Genomic DNA, 15,294 nt, shown 5'->3' with positions numbered 1-15,294 from the left:
GATATATTCTTAAAAAATATGTATTACATGCCCTCATGTAGAAAGAACACATGATCTATGGATAGATGTGATAAAAGAGGCAATTCAATTGAAATATATATTAAAGTAATGGGGAGAGTTGTTCACAAGTGACATCACACACCTTTGTCGCATTGCCAATTTGCTATCTCCATAGCATTAGTGATCGCAATATTCAAATGCTCATAACTTTCTCATTATTTGTCCGATTTTTCTCAAACTTTTGTTGATCTGTTTCTTTGATTTTTCTGTTTTCACACAATCTTGTTCCAATGATTTCATTCTCCTTTAAATTATGGCTATAGGTTATACAAAGTATTGGAGGTGACAACCCTGAAAGCACATGCAGCTTGATGCCGCCGGGGCTTGATTTAAGAGAAAAGAACCAAAAATACTATTCAGCAATCTCGTAATGCCTGAAAATGGCACATCGCCCTCTTTCTTCCCGTTGTATGCTATGATGATAAAGAGGCTCCGCGCAGCAGGTGCATCGGCGATCGACTCGAATGATATGCGTTAAGCGAGACGACGAGTGCCCAGAACTGGACCCACACACGGCGCTGGTAGAAAACGTCATCAAATTCGCCCCAAAAGAAAGAATAAGAAGAGTAATTCTGCAGGACACTGGGGACAACATCACTGAATATGACACTGTAGATATCATGTAGACATCTGAATATCCTGAGGAGTAAATTCAACAGATTTTTCGTCAGGAGCGAGGAGGAGAGTGTATACCAGTAGTTACCACCATAGTACCAGCGGCGAGAGCCCACTCTTGACGGGGCGAACATGGCGTCTTTACTGCGCAAGCCTGTGGTATGCACAGCTGTGTTGATGCTGTGGCTGTGTTTGGCTCTCACTGTGTCCACGATCCACGCTGAAAAGGCAAACAAATCCGTCGATGAACAGGACGACGAAGTCGATAATGACGCCAAGGATGATCCTACAAACTCTAAGAAGAAGTTGCCGGAGTTTCCCAATGGAGTTATAAAATTTAACAACCCAGATTTGCTGAAAGGGATAGCTGGCTCTGGTCGCTCAGCGGCGGGGAGCAAACGGGGATATTCCGTAGTGGAGGCCGAGTTTCGTTCTGGAGTAACAACAAGTTTGGTAGATGAATCGAGAACGCTTGCTAAAAAATACAGTCAGATCATGGAAGAAGAGCTTGGATATACTGCTATGCAGGTAAGTCTTTCCCTCATGATGTTCTAAATTTTAATCTGGGTTTGTTTTAGTCTTGAGGACGCAATGATGATGATTTTTTTTTAGATGTCATATATACTTCATCATTGACGTCTTGACACTCTCTCCATAGACTCTTCAGCGAACGACCAAAACAAAGATGGATTCCCCCAAAAAATCCATCTTTTTAAACCGAAATCAAGAAAATTCATTTACTTTTATTAATTCTTACACCTTCCTACGCCTAATGCGTAGGAAGGTTTTAAATATTACTTTCAAAAATGTAAAAAAATGAAGATTTCTTACCTAACTGATGCCGCGTAGACCCCTCGTTCCACATGTAAACAACGGAAATACAATAGCGTCGACCCTTGAACCGCTTATGTATGACGTACTTCCGGAAAGCAATGCCGGCTTAACGAACAATTTAGAGATAAAAAATCTTATTTAACAAATATCAAAATTTATTTTGTGATCATAAATAATTCATATTAATATATATAAATTATTTATGATCACAAAATAAATTTTAATATTTGTTAAATAAGATTTTTATCTCTAAATTGTTCGTTAAGCCGGCATTGCTTTCCGGAAGTACGTCATACATAAGCGGTTCAAGGGTCGACGCTATTGTATTTCCGTTGTTTACATGTGGAACGAGGGGTCTACGCGGCATCAGTTAGGTAAGAAATCTTCATTTTTTTACATTTTTGAAAGTAATATTTAAAACCTTCCTACGCATTAGGCGTAGGAAGGTGTAAGAATTAATAAAAGTAAATGAATTTTCTTGATTTCGGTTTAAAAAGATGGATTTTTTGGGGGAATCCATCTTTGTTTTGGTCGTTCGCTGAAGAGTCTATGGAGAGAGTGTCAAGACGTCAATGATGAAGTATATATGACATCTAAAAAAAAATCATCATCATTGCGTCCTCAAGACTAGGTTTGTTTTGACAATTAGAAACAATTCCATCGACAATATTGGCCAAAAAGTGCGAAGTGGATCAAAGTTGAATTGAGCTGAGGCTCCTCAGCCTACTACATCGAAAGTAGTGGCAAAAATAGTCATTTTCTGACTGGATCCAAAATCAAGACAGAAGAAGCCAGGCCAGCGCCAGGTTACTTAGATCTACAAAACATATTGATGCAGAAAAAGGGTTGATTTTTTATTTAATCATACAGAATTTGTAATTAGACAAGATTTTGTAAGAAAAGCACAGAGAAGAGATGAGCTTATGCATTTATTGTCTTTTTTATTATACATTTATTGAATTGTTTTGTATTTTTGTTTTGTTCACTTATTTGTTTATTTACTGATGATATGGCAGAGAGAGAGAGAGAGAGATAGACGGAGCATGATTTATAAAGGTGTAATGTACTTTACGTGGGTCATCCCATCCCAATTCACCCAATAAAATTGTAATTTTGTATATTCTCAGAATTTATTGGAATTTGATACACATCACACTGGCCAAGTACAAAACAAAAAAATTAATGCGAATGGCCTGTCCATTCTCGTGCTACATCCAAAACTTTTCTCTTGGTACATGTAATTGACAAAAATGGGTGTGACCTTCATTCATTTTTATCACACTGCTTTAAAATTTCTATCAGAAATGATTCTAATTTGAATGAAAAAAAGAAGTTAGAACACACTAACATTTCCTTCTAAAAAGATGAAAGATCGCATTTTAATACACCATTGTGAGTATGTGGGGGGGGGGGGGGGGACAAAGCCACATGGTTAGGATGGTTTTACCTTCATCCTATCAAGAAAATATGGATACATTGAACTTCCCATCAATAATACAACTTTTTGTGATAGTTGATGAACATATAAGTTACCCACATAAAGGAAAAATCGGTCAAAACGCTACTTGAAACTATTTCATGGAACTTCTTTGGAAGTCTATCATGAAATTGGAGCATTATGGCCCAGTGGATTAGTCTCCGCACTCTCCGGACTTTGAATGAGAGGGTCATTGGTTCCAATCCCAGCCACGGCATAATTTCCTTCAGCAAGAAATTCATCCAATGTGTGCTGCACTCGACCCAGGTGATGTAAATGGCTACCGGCAGGAAGTAATTCCTCAAGAAGCTGTGTGCGCCTTAATCAGTTGTCCAGCTAACATGTAGTTCGGGTAATAATAATAGGCATAGCAGGGCCTTTTTATATGCACCATGAGCACTGAAAGGGGACCTGTGCGCTATATAAGTAGCCACCATTATTATTATTATTATTATTAATTTGACATCATGATCTAACCATGTATGTATCAAACTTCCCTTTTTAAAAATGAACAATTTTTTTTCTCTTTATATTAAAACAAAATATTTTGTATCCAAAAAATATCTATTTTTATAATTTAAATGGAAAACAATTCAAATGACATTTCAAAGTTTACTCTGAAAGAAAATTCTGGCACTTTCACAGTAGGTTCAATATATTGTAGGCTATATCTTGCTCCACAAAATATCTTTTGTGTATTCGTGTACAGTGTAACAATTGTTTGTTTATAAACAAAGAACTACAGAACATACACTACATTTACATGCTCTTCTCTTACTAACCAGAAATGCTAATCAAATTTGCAAAGTAAAACTATTCCCTGCACATATATGAGTGAACAAGTACTTTTCAATTAGTTTCATTCAATTAATAGTATTTTCCTTAAATCTACTGAAATGATACATCACGAACTGTCATTGTTTACATACAGTTCATGGTTGGTTTGTCATGGGATTTATTACAATCATTACAAGCTCATCAGATTTACCGCATGATTGGGGGTTAGGGGAGAAGCTATTCACACATTCTAAAATCTAGATTGCCCCCAAATACATGTAGTTGCAGACTACTTTGTACATACATGTGTACATATACATTACACATTGTCATGTTTAAATTTTGGACCAACATATTATACATGTACATGTAAATGAAAATAATGAATATACAGTGTATTAACAAAATAAAGAAAAAGCCTAAATACTACTACAAAGCTTATTGTATTTTTTTAACTTCCATTTTTTTTTTTTTGGGGGGGGGTTATGGTCATTCATGTACATACATGTACTGTACATGTGTTCATTGTGTTGGATATCTGGGGGTGTTTCACAAAGATTTAAGTATGACTTAGGTCGCACTTAAATGTCGGCGCGTACATGATATGCAACGCGCAATCTTATTGATCAATACGCAGTAGTGCGCGTCCTCTTGGCATGATCTGACCAATGCTGTCATGCCTTTTATACTGTGCGCAACTACATGTAGACATTTAAGTGCGACTCTAAGTCATACTTAAATCTTTGTGAAACATCCCCCAGGTTTACTTTAAGCATCACAATGTTAGATTTTGAGCATTGTATATTTTGCTTTTATCTTTGTGAAAGTCATTTCTAAGAGAACTTTTTTTGCACAGTCATATTACAGTACAATCGGGTTGAGTTCAGATCATACATGGATTATGCAGTCCAAGTGTTTGACTAGTCAGTTTGACTATACTTTTCAGCATATTTGCCTTCTTTAACTGCCTTTGTGTTATAGAGAGCTCTCATAAACAACCCCTGTGCTGTTTGCCATGTGGTGAGGTGACTGGGCATCTCTTTCAGTTATCAGGTTAAAGATTACATTGTAAATTATGAAGGAAGAAAATTGTCTTAGAAGTTGAGCCCTAGGGTTCCTGACTTTGTTCATTTTTTTCATCTTTTGGAATGAAGAATGGAGTACCCTTTCACATACATGTACATACATGTAGGTATTAAAGCCAGGTTTGAGATAGGCCTACATGTATAATATAATTTGATTTTTAATCATGATTATGTTTTAAAAGGACAAAGGTCTTTGTAAATCTACAAAATGCTTTGAAAAGGTGTGTTTTCTGACACTATTCAGTGTGGATGTTATGTTACCCAAGGATAATCAACAATACATGTACATGTACATGTAGATGTTCTTCCGATTGACTTCCATGCGGTATAGTGTGATTTGTGTTTTGTGCTACCTCTACATCTAGTTTAATTTCATGTGTTGTGATTCTAATACAGAATGACTATTATTAAAGGCTCCCCATCTTACTGCATAATAAGAGCAGCGTGCATTCACTATTCAGCCACACAACTGTAAATACACGATAAAGATAAAACTGTTTGCATTAAAGATCAGAGACCAAGATAGTCCAAACCTGAACTGATTCTTTCTTCTTTCATGCATCCATGCTGCTGTATTCACAATTTACAATGCTCGCTGCCTCGCATGTGTCATTCTAATGACCGCATTTGCCCAAGTACATGTAGGCCTAAGTTTTATTATGAAGCATACAGAAGCCTCAAGAATTTGGAAATCTTTGTGGTGTTGGGTGCCCATGATAGTCAAACATAAAGCCAGAATAAAGTTGTTATTCTAGTTCGAGTGATAATAGTCTTGTGTAAAGAGTTACTGAGTCATGTTTTTGTGCTGAAGTTGAACTGGTATAATACACTTGTATTTTCAAAGTTAACACAGATTTTAAAGGGCGTATGATCGGAAGTGCTCTGGTGCGACAGCGTTAAAATCTCGAGGCCTATTACAGATTAATGTACCCACATGTATGATGTAGCCTACGTAAGCAGGTTTCTGCATGTTGTAAACTTTTGAATTCTTCAAAATGAATTAAAGGTAAATGCTAGTTTTGGTAACGATATTGAAATGAGTTCGTACAGAATCTAATGAAATGACCACCAAAGTGTCTGTTTGTATAAATAAAATACATGTGCCAAAGGATTCTGGAAGAAATTGCTGAGAAATAAGCAAATAAGCACAGGATTCGGGTAGGGCATCGGGCCCGACGCTCTAAGCAATAATTATACATTGTCCCACGTGCGCTTATCTGTGTTGGAGATCTTCGGTATGAATATTTTAAGCGTAGATTTCAAGATTCACAAAGTTCAGTTAATGTAACTGTACCAGATCTAGATCCTCGATGATATACTGACAATTAAGCCTTGTTTTACAGACTTTCTCATGAAATCAGTGTTTACTGCAACTACTGGAATTTATCTTATATAATTTACCTAAGATGTGTATATCATAGTTTGATATAGTTTTTGGTATTAAAACTGAGTGAAATAAAAGCTTTGTACTGAATACATGTAGATCTGCGTAAAGATGATCAGCTGCGAAATTGATGGCTTCATTAATGTAGAAATTATCTTGTTTACAATATATAGTGTACAGTACACTAAACTTGTACAATGTTTCTGAACATGAAAAGTATACCATAATACATGATAATACATGTAGTATACATGTACAGATCAGGCCTACCACTGGATTTTCCCTTTATCATAAGAAACCATCTTGACCAACAGTACTGTACAGGTATCCACAAACAGGAGGACAATGGCGAGCTGGCAAGGACTGATTTAATGGGGTTAGATTCTCCACCAATGAACGCAAAAATATTCCAATAAAAACTGACAAGGTATTGCCTGCAATTTATTGACATGCCAGTACTAAAAGCAACACAAAATAAGAGAGGGAAAGGTCATTGATTTTATTTTGATAGAATAAGTGATGTTATGTCTGCCAGATCTACTCCCTTTTTGTTATAAATTTATTGAAAGAAGAGGCTTGTGATGTTTTGCTGATTTGACATTGTATTTTTTCTTCATGAAGTTGAAAGTATGACAAAGACATGATGTGAATTTGTATTTGAGGATCATCCTACAACATCTAAATCTTTCTAAAATTTTGTTGAATTTTACTAAATATTTAGCTTCCCCTCAGCTCTGAAATTATTTTGCTTTATTTTTTTGTTATCAAAAGTTAACTTTATATTCATATAGATTTAGTCATCAGAAAAGAAAATATTGTTTGTAAAACCAAGGTTGAGATCCAATCCAATACAATTGATTTAGGCGATTTAAGCTGAAATAAAAATGCATTCACCCCTAAAGTACTTTCTTTTCACTATTATATATTTTATAACTTGTGCATTGTAAGAGTTTAATGTGCTTTTCAGAGTACATTTTCTTCACCCCGGAGGCCCAGAATACCCTTTACCCTGGACTGTCTGTTTTAAACCTATATAGACTAATTAGGACCACTTTTTTTTTGAGGGGGGGGGGGGCTCAGTGTATTCTGTTTTTCTTAACCCCACACTATTTCTTAGCGTCCCATCCAAACAACTTTTCAAATTATTATCCAACATCTTTCTCACATTTATTTCAATATATTGCAAACATTATTTTTCGATGTAGGCCTACTGTGTAGGTCTATTTTGTGTCTGCTCCATGCCTTACCAAGAAATGAAAGCATTGTAAACGTTTGTTGGGGCATCAGTATAAGGCACGCGCTATCAATTTGGCTGTATGCATTGAGGGGATTCTGTAAAGGTAATTTGCAGTATTCCCTACACAAGACAAGAGATAGCCCACAGGATAGGGAGGAGGAGGAGGCTCCCCACTGTAGATGTGATTAGCATAGATGACATTTAGTCTTTTTGCCAGCCTGCTTGACTTAAAAAATCATTGTGTACAGTTTATAAACAATTTCGTTATTCTTCCTGAGAATCCTTTTGCAAATGGCCTTTCCTTTTTAGGATAGATAGTAAATAGTACCAAATTAATTATTCATTTTTTTTAAAAAGAGGGGTTATAACAATTCCCGCTATTCCAGTCTGCCATAAATGGCCCTAATTCAGTCTTTATTGTGGAAATGAGATATAAAAAAACATTTAAAGTAACAGTAACATATGAGTCAATACAAAATTCCTTGGGGGGGGGGTTTAAAGGCAGTGTTAAGAGATAATATTTGCAATCAATTGCAAATTTACAAGTAATAGGTCAATAAGAGTAAGTAAATTTCAGGGAATAATTTTCCTTGTATCACACCGCAATTTGCTCCACATTTTTATAAAGACTGCTACATGTAGATGTAAAGTCTTTTGTATAGCATATTTTTACATAGGACTGTACATAATAGTTAGAGCTTCTCTCTTATAATGAAAAATGCTATTCAAATTTGTAAAGAAAAATTAGCCCCTGCAATTTATACTTGCTGATGCAAGTTGGGAGAAAACATTTGTAATGTAGAGAGAGAGAAGGAAAAAAGTAGCGGGGGGGGGGGGGGGGGGAGGCTGGTCCCTGGGGCAATCAGAGGTAAGGTGAAGAAAATGATAATGTAACACTCTCTTCTCTCTTTTTCTATAAAGAATCATATTCATGTGAAATATATGTTCTTTTTGTAATTTGCTGATTAGGTCTACAATGTTCATTTTTTATTTTGAATATGAATATGGAAATATAACAATATGATCAGATGAGAGTCAGAAACACATTTGAGCTCACCCCCCCAAAAAAAAAACAGGTCGAACTGGTATTCTGATAATGAAGGAGAGGGTTAGAGTTAACAAAAATTTAAGGATTGAGGAAACTACATGTACAATGTAGCTTGAGTGAGAACCGAGAAGGCAGCCTTGTGATTATAACATCTTTAGAGAAAGGGATTTCAGCATAGGGTTGTCCTACAAAAGAATCTCTCAATGCTTTTAATACCGGAGCTCTTTTGCCAACACGGGGGCCAATTGTAGTTCAGTGCATGGAAGGGGACCCTTTGTATTGCGATGGTGGGGTATGTGAATTGGTCTGTGGGTTATTGTTGTGGGGTCTGTCAGTGTATTGTTGTGGGTTCTTTCTGTAATGAATGGTCTGCTTAAGGGCTAGAAATAATTACGGGATGAAAAGGAGTCAGGGACCCCAGAAGATATTGCCCTTTTTGTGTTGTGAGCCAACTATTACTGCATTGCATTCCCGGTGAATGTTTCAGTCAGTTTTAAAGGCCTGTATAATACTCAACTGGTTTTCCTCTTCATCATGCATTTAAACACAAATAGCATTTAATCTGAGTGGGAGGGGGCAGCAGGTAATACATTTGTATCTTTGCCGTAATAAGCTATATGCCTACATGTACATCTGATGTTGTTTTCTTTTTATTGACCAGGATGCGGTGCGGGTTTTTTTCGTATGAAAAACTGCCACCGGACATCCATCGACAAAAAGGAAACGACAAAAGTACGACGGGAGTGCATAGACGTAGTTTTCTGCATATTTCTGACGTTATATACATGGTCAGACTCATAAAGACAAAGGAAAAGGCTACAGCCTTGGCAGTTACACTTATAGGCTAAAGCCTAATTAATGGATTTAATGTTGGTCATAATGTTCTCATAACGATTACATACTGGAACGCTCATGTACCAGATATGCGTGAGACTCGCGCATTTACATGTAGGCCTACAGTAGATTGCTCAGTGCTCATTCCCTCAAATCTCTTTCTCAAGCATACATCACAGCCTATCCCAAATGCCTCAAGGCCTCAAATGCCTCTATCCCAAGGCTACAGCCTTGGCAGTTACACTTATAGGCTAAAGCCTAATTAATAGATTTAATGTTGGTCATAATGTTCTCATAACGATTACAGACTGGAACGTTCATGTACCAGATATGCGTGAGACTCGCGCTTTTACATGTAGGCCTACAGTAGATTGCTCAGTGCTCATTCCCTCAAATCTCTTTCTCAAGCATACATCACAGTCTATCCCAAATGCCTCTGATCTCATGCCAAATCACAGAAAACCTCATACATGTACATATAGCTGGTCTTTCAACTTGGCATCTCTGATGTACATGTACAGTCGTCCTCAAAATTATTCATACCCTTGTTGATATTTGTGATTTTTCATGTTTGTGATGAAATGAATGCATTTTATCAAGTTTCTCTATGATTTATGTGTGACCTACATGTACTAGTGAAAGAATAACAACAATGCACAATTCAAGAAATTTCTCTTTTCAGGGGTATTTTATTCATAGATATTCAAACAATGTCATGTTCAAAATTATTCATACCCTAGGTTTTCTGAGTCCAATGTCTTTCATTAATAGTCAATAGCATAGCCTTTGTTCTTTACGACTGCTTCTAGACGATTCCTGTAAGTGTCCACAAGCTTCCTGCACGTCTCCTGCGGGATGTTAGCCCATTCTTCCTTGGCGTAGGCCTCAAGCTGGGTCAGGTTGGTCGGGTTCCTAGCCATCACTCTGACTTTCAGGTCTCGCCACAAGTTCTCGATCGGATTCAGGTCAGGACTCTGACTTGGCCATTCTAGGACGTTGACATCATGGTCCTTGAACCATTTCTTCACCAGCTTGGCGGTATGCTTTGGGTCATTGTCTTGTTGGTACTTCCAGTTGGGGCCAAGTTGGAGTTTTTCGGCAGATTCCTTCAAGTTCTCATCAAGGATCTGGATGTAATCCTCCTTTTTCATGATTCCTTTGACTCTAACGAGGTTCCCTGTGCCACTGGAAGAGAAACATCCCCATAGCATTATGTGCCCACCACCATGCTTGACGGTTGGCACAGTGTTCTTTGGATTGTATGCTTCCCCTTTCTTCCTCCAGACGTATTCAACATCCATATGGCCAAATAACTCCAACTTCGTCTCATCAGACCACAGGATGGTTGACCAAAAGCTTGGATTTTGCTTCAGATGACCTCTAGCAAAGGCCAGTCGAGCCTTCAGGTGTTTCTTCCTGAGCAACGGTGTCTTCCGAGGCCTGCGTCCATGGAGACCTCCTTTGTGCAAGACTCGCTCGATGGTGGACCGGGACACCTTCGTCCCTGACCGGTCAAGCGTTTCAAGTAGGGCCTTGGTTGTGGTCCGGGGGTTGTTGTTGACCTCTCTGCAGATTTTCCTGGCAAGTTTAGGAGACACCTTGCACCTCCTGCCACGCCCACTAAGGTTCTTCACAGTGTTGTACCTCTTGTGCTTCTTGATTATGCTCTGGACTGTTGCCACAGGGACGTCATACTGCTTTGAAATGGCCTTGTAACCTTTTCCCTCAATGTGGGCATTCACAAGACGTTGCCGTAGGTCCTCACTGAGCTCCTTCTTGGCCATGATTATCAGAGACTGAGAATTACCAGAATGCTTTCCTCTATTTATACCCTTTTAGAAAGATGCTATTTTCCATCATTGTTTAATGGCTTGTTTAACAAAGAGGGTATTTAATTCATTGGAACATCTTGAAATAAATATAGAACAAAGAATAGCACATTCCCAGACAGTGAAAATAATGTGCATTGTCATAAAAGGACATTTTTGTTGAGGTATTGGCAAGGGTATGAATAATTCTGAACAAGTGCAAAAAATAACTTTCGACCCTATCTATTATTATGCTAATGAAGACTTGCCAGCTCATATGTCAAATCATGCATAGCAACAAGCAGACAAAAGATACAAAGAAAGTTACATCATAATAGCTTTTACAAGTAAAGAATCTACCAAAGAATGTTTTTCCACAAGGGGTATGAATAATTTTGAGGACAACTGTACATGTAGGCCCACATACTAGTACCCTTTTCATAAACCCATCCTCCAATTAGCCGCCTAAGAGTAATGCGGATAATAAAAAAAAATTGCGTTCACAAACTCGAAAATAATCCGCACTATTTTTATGAGCGCCCGTCCTGAAAAAGGCGGATAATCGTCATGACAACTGGACACGCCCCCTCCGATGCGATGGTTTTGGAAAAGGGTGACTTTGTGATCGCACCATGGCAATTATCCGCATTATTTGGAAATGCGTTCATAAAGTCACAATCTGGTCCCGAAACTGCTATTATGCAGATATAAATAGCAGCATCAAAATCATGCGGATAACTCTGGTCCTCCTCCGATTTTATGACCAAATTATGCTGCTATTAGCCGCATAATATTGGGTTTATGAAAGGGGTATAAGCCTTCATGTATTGTAGGCTGTAGGTTATGTACATGGAGATCTTGTGGACTGTTGGAAAGGACTATCTCTATAAATTTTATAGGCCAAAAATTGGTAGGGAAATGAGGACTTTTGCTGAAAGTGAAATATTTCACCCTTTCAATCTCCTTGAATCAAAACATTTTTTGAATATACAAGTAGACCTACATGAACATACATGTACATGTATGTAGGCCTAGGCATAAAGATGAAATTGTAGTGCAAGTGTATCGTAGGCCTACTTTCCATTTTCCTTTTAATAGGATCTTGATAAAGAATAAAATTCATTCTTTGAAGAATATAAAGCTGGAGTCCTCTGATACTCTGACAAAGGATGAGGCCCCTGGGTTTAGGATTTGTTCACTTGCATCAAAAGTCTTCTTGAAAATGGTTTGTAGCACCAACATATTGCTATTATCTTTGAACACAAGAAAAAAAAACTCTTTGAGTCTAAGTGTTTAAAATATTAAAATTCAAATTCGCATATACATAGTAGTACATGTAGGCCCATGGTACCACGGCTATTATCCTCCATGTATGCCTTGTGAATGCAGTTTTGGAGATACATGTACAGTACAGTGATTCTTTGTACGACCGACCGAGGCATAACTTTCATTTAATGTGAAACCTGGGATATTATTAGTGAGAAATATTTGTGGTGGTACTGGTAGATTTGTCACAGTTGAAAACCAGCATGCTGGATATATTCTGAAATAATAAATCACAGACCAGCTCTATCTCCCAGACTCCCAAGCTGCTCTGCATCGTCACGCTTGGAAACCAGCATGTGGTTACCAAAAGAGATCGGGCTGTGTTTATATTCCGAAATTTTGGCGCCTGTAATAACGTTTTGAAACGTAATGATAAAGGCTTACCAGGGAAGCTTTTGATACTCTACATTGAAGATGATTTAATGGCTAGCACAGTGTTAAGATTGCCCTTTCCATATGAAAATAAGTCAGAAAAATGTTTAGAAACAGTCATTTGAATGTGTTTAGTTTGGGCAGGGACGGGAGATAAAGGTTGATGTCCCTAATGCAGACACAGGTTCATGTCCCTAATGCAGACTGTATCAAAATGCACATGTATGTTTGCATTTTTAGTTTTGAATCAAATCGCAATAAAATTTTGGTGTCTGTAGTCATGCTTGCAGTTTGTTTATGTACATGTTTATACTACATTTCATTTGAAATATTGTATATGCCACCAGAGATGTCACGAATATGGCACATACAGTATGGGCGATAGACCAAGAGCTTCTCGATAGCATTGAGGACAGACAGCTCCTGTGATCTGCATTGCAATGTTTCTTATTTGAAATATTCTGTTATTCAAATTTGTAATTTAGGATTTTTTAGCTGAATGAAAGGGCTTTAATCGGAGAGAAAGTGTTGTGTGTGAGACGGGGGGGGGGGGGAGTGTGATACAGAGAGGGAGAGACAGACAGACACACAGATAAACTTTGATGTAGATCAGCGGTTCCACCATGGAGAGTTTGAGAGAGTAGCAAAAAACAGGAGAAAGATAGACAGAGAGAGGACGAGATATAAAAGAATAAAGAGGGATAGAGAGAATGATATCAGATACCGAAGTGGAATAAGAGACGAGAAAGTGTTGTGTGCGTGTGTGTCTGTGTGATACAGAGGGAGAGAGGGAGATACTATACAGACATAGATAGGCCTTCATGTTGATCAGTGGTTGGAGAGTTTGAGAGAGTAACATAAACAGAGGGAGAAAGATAGAGATTGAATGACAGAGAGAGGACGAGGTATGAAAGAAGAAAGATGGAACGAGAGAATGATAATAGATACCAGTACATTGTAAGTGGAAAAAGAGAAGAGAAAGTGTTGTGTGCGTGTGTGTGTGTGATACAGAGACGGAGAGAGGGAGATGCTGTACAGACACAGATAGGCCTTCATGTTGATCAGTGGTTCCACCATGGCGAGATTGAGAGAGTAACAAAAACAGAGGGAGAAAGATGAAGATTGAACGACAGAGAGAGGACGAGGTATGAAAGAAGAAAGGGGGATGGAGAGAACAATATTAGATACCGGTACATTGTAAGTGGAATCAGAGAAGTAGGTGCAATATCCTTGGTGCAATTCTTCTCCTTTCTGCATTCTGTCAAAACAGCAGGCATGACCTGCAACTTGAACTTGGAGGATTTAGGAAAGAGGCAGAAAATTAGAGTCCCACCTTAAGAAAACACTGTGCTTCCTGTTGCAGAGTTTTGTTTCAATACTAAAAGGTTCCCCGTCTTGCTTTGATTGAAATTGAACATCAAATTGGTTTCCCTTCACGAAATATTCATATTGAGAATGCATATTGACTTGTAGGTCCATTTGCTGTTTGTATTCGGAATCAATCCTATCTACTTAAGCAGTTGTTCTCTGGTAAAATATTGCTGTGGAGATTTTGTGCAGGAAGACGATATGAAATATGACCATTATTTGCCACATTCACACAGACCCGTAGCAAACTGTTCCGGGGTAAGTCCTTGAACTTACAAGCATGCACACGCATGCAGAACGGTTGTGTCCTCACGCTAAAACCAGTTTAACAAGGGAAAGGGATCTTGAAAACCATATCGTGAGGTGGTTTTCCCGAACTGGTTTGGACGGTCGCTTCCAAGACTGCTTCGACCGTTCTCATTACATGTCAAACTGGTTTCCAGTGAAGTAGTTTTAGGATGGTAATGAGAAGGGGTCATTATGAACCATGTATGCAAGTCAAGACCTTTGTGATGGTTGAGGCAGGAATGAAAGGCAGCAATTCAATAAACTGAGAATGAATGATGATATTGTACAGGAAACCAACGATCAAATGAACAATGCCTCATTCCCCATTCAAGCTGTGACCTGAGAGAACAAGGAATATCTTGCTTTTGACATAAAAGCTCCACCGCTGGGGTACCCCTCATATTCTCCACCAATACCCCCCCCAAAAAAAAAACTTGTTCCATACCAGATCATCAAAAATGTAATTCTTTTTAGGTACACATTGTATTTGTATGCTTGCTATCAAATATTCACTTAAAAATAAAGCCTATCAAAATATATTGAAACCTTTGGTAAAGGTTCAATAATTTGAAATTTGTTTTTTTAACAAATCCTATTAAAATTTGATGAAGACCAAGGAGTGGTTTCACATGTATGTTGGCATACACTGGCTTTAGGCGGCGTTAATGTGACCTCGAGCCAGAATCTTGATTTGAATCATGATTCAAAACACAAACATGAATCATACCACAGAAATTAGATGACCTTCAATTCCAGTACTGTTTCTCCTGGATTCGGGCCG

The sequence above is a fragment of the Lytechinus variegatus genome, chromosome 11 (genome assembly GCF_018143015.1).
Source record: "Lytechinus variegatus isolate NC3 chromosome 11, Lvar_3.0, whole genome shotgun sequence".
In the NCBI taxonomy this organism is placed as follows: Eukaryota; Metazoa; Echinodermata; class Echinoidea; order Temnopleuroida; family Toxopneustidae; genus Lytechinus; species Lytechinus variegatus.
The sequence above is the reverse complement of the archived record's forward strand: the minus strand, read 5'-3'. Positions refer to the sequence as shown.